Source organism: Vulpes lagopus, chromosome 19, assembly GCF_018345385.1.
Source record: "Vulpes lagopus strain Blue_001 chromosome 19, ASM1834538v1, whole genome shotgun sequence".
In the NCBI taxonomy this organism is placed as follows: Eukaryota; Metazoa; Chordata; class Mammalia; order Carnivora; family Canidae; genus Vulpes; species Vulpes lagopus.
Window position 1 is genome coordinate 1,490,589 of NC_054842.1, and position 2,890 is coordinate 1,493,478.

Genomic DNA, 2,890 nt, shown 5'->3' on the forward strand with positions numbered 1-2,890 from the left:
ATGTATCTAAGAATATTAGGCTCACATTCAGCAATAACACAACTGCTGAGAATAACCAAGGGAAAGTGCCATCTCTTTGAGTCATGTGATCCTTTGGTGTAGTGCTGATTAAATGGCCAACATTGTTTAAATTGTTGTTTCTAATTATTTCTGTCTCCCTCTCTCTGTCCTCTCTGCCCTTCTCTCTCTCTCTCTCTCTCTCTCTCTCTCTCAAAACTTGTGTAACTGTATTTACAAAAGTCATATAATGTGACTCCATTTTATTCTCTTCTTAAGGATGACATACATCTAAGGCTCAGAGAGACTAAGTAACTTGCCCAAGATCACACAATAACCAAGTACAAGACATTCTAATCCTACATAGCATGATCTTTCAGGCACACAAGCTCTCTTACAAAGCAGCTAGAATCATATTACAGGCATACCTCAGAGAACTTGCAGGTTTGATTCTAGAGCACTGCAAGAAAGCAAATATCACAATATAAAGAGTCAAATGAATTTTTTTATTTCCCAGTGCATGTAAAAGATATGTTACATGATAATGTAGCCTAATAAGTGTGCAATAGTATTGTCTAAAAAAACAATGTACATACCTTAATTTAATAACACCTTATTGTTAACCATCACCTGAGTTTTCAGCGAGTTGTAATCTTTTTGCTGGTAGAGGGTCTTGCCTCAGTGTTGGTGGCTACTGACTGATCAGGATGGTGGTTACTAAAAGGGAGGGTGGCTGTGGCAATTTCTTAAAACAAGACAACAATGAAGTTTGCTGAATCAATTGAGTCTTCCTTTCACAAACAATTTTACTGTAGCAGGGGACACTGATAACATTTTATGCACAGTAGAACTTCTTTCACAATTGGAGTCAATCTTCTCAAACCTGACTACTGCTTTACCAACTATGTTTATGTACTATTCTAAATCCTCTGTTGTCACTTCATCAATCTTCACAGCATCTTCACCAGAAATAGATCCCACCTCACAAAGTCCCTTTCTTTGCTCATCCATGAGAAGCAATTCCTCATCCATTAAAATTTTCTCATGAGATTGCAACAATTCAGTCCCATCTCCAGGCTCCACTTTTGATTCTAGTTCTCTTCCTATTTCCACCACATCTGCAGTTGCTGCCTTGACTGAAGTCTTGAACTCCTCAAAGTCTTCCATGAGGGCTGGAATCAACTACTTCCAAACTCCAGTTCATGTTGATATTTCAACTTTTTTCAATGAATTGTGTTATAAATAGGATCTACAACGGTGTATCTTTTCCAGAGGATTTGTTTACTTTGCCCAGATCCATCAGAGGAATCACAATTTTATGGCAGCTATAGCCTTACAAAGTATGTTTCTTAAATAATAAGACTTGAAAGTCAAAACAACTCCTTAATCCATGGACTACAGAATGGTTGCTCTGTTAGCAGGCATGAAAATAACTTTAATATTGAGGCACCTGGGTGCCTCAGTCGGTTCAACATCCAACTCTCAATTTCGGCTCAGGTCATGATCTCAGGGTTGTGAGATCAAGCCCAGCATTGGGTTTGGTGTGGATCCTGCTTAAGATTCTCTCCCTTTGCCCCTCCCCTGCCTTTCTAAAAAACAAAAATAAAACAAAACGAAACAAAAACAATATTAATCTCATTGTGCATCCCATCAGAGTTCTTGGGTGGTCAGGTTCATTGCTAATGCAAAGTAATATTTTGAAAGGAATATTTTCTCTGAGTGGTAAGTCTCAACAGTGGACTGAAAATATTCAGCAAACCATGTTAAAAACAGATGTGCAGTCATCCAAGCTTTGTTGTTCCATTATAGAGCAGAGGCAGAGTAGATTTAGCATAATTCTTTTTATTTTTTTTTTGATTTAGCATAATTCTTAAAGGACCCTAGGGTTTTCAGGATGGTAAGTGAGCATTAGCTATGTCACCAGCTGCATTAGCCCCTAACAAGATGGTCAGCATGTCCCTTGAAGCTTTGAAGCCAGGCATTGACTTTTGCTCTTTAGCTATGAAAGTCTTAAATGATATCTTCTTCTGACAAAAGACTACTTTCATTTACATTGAAAATCTGCTGTTGAGTGTAGCCACCTTGCTTAATTATCTTCACTAGATCTGGATAACTTGTTGCAGTTGCTACATCACCACTTGCTGCCTCACCTTATACTGGTATGATATGGAGATGGCTTCTTCCTTAAATTCCATGAACCAACCTTTGCAACTTCACACTTGTCTTCTGCAGCTTCCTCTCCTCTCTCAGCCTTCACAGAACTGAAGAGAGTTAGGCCCTTGCTCTGGATTAGGCTTTGGCTCAAGGGGATGTTGTGGCTGGTTTGACTTTCTATCCAGACCACTGAAACTTTCTCCATATCAGCAAGAAAGCTGTTTCACTTTATCATTCATGTATATTCACTGGAGTAGAACTTTTAATTCCCTTCAAGAACTTTTTCTTTGTGTTCATAACTTGGCTAAGTGTTTGGTGCAAGGCCAACTATTTGGCCTATTTCAGCCTTAGACATACTTTCCTCACTAAGCTTAATCATTTTTAGCTTTTGAGTTAAAATGAGAGGCATGCAACTCTTCCTTTCACTTAAGCACGTAGAGGCCATTATAGAGTTATTAATTGCCCTAATTTCAATATTGTTGTGTCTCGGGGAACAAGGATATCCAAGAAGAGGGAGGAGGGTGGGAGAATGGCTGAGGTGGAGCAGTCAGAACATAAATAATATTCCATCAATCAAGTTCACCATCATATGGGCTCAGTTTGTGACCAAAATAATTACAACAGTAACATCAAAGATCACTGATCACAGATCAACACAGCAAATATAATGACAATTTAAAAAGTTTAAGATATTGCAAGAATTACCAAAATGTGACACAGAGACACAAGGTGAGCAAAT

General features: G+C 38.3%; 1 pseudogene; it reads right to left on the reverse strand.

Annotated features, from left to right (window-relative positions):
- Nucleotides 1-616: 616 nt before the first annotated feature.
- LOC121479028 lies at nt 617-2,596 on the reverse strand (annotated as a pseudogene).
- Between the last annotated feature and the right edge of the window lie 294 nt (nt 2,597-2,890).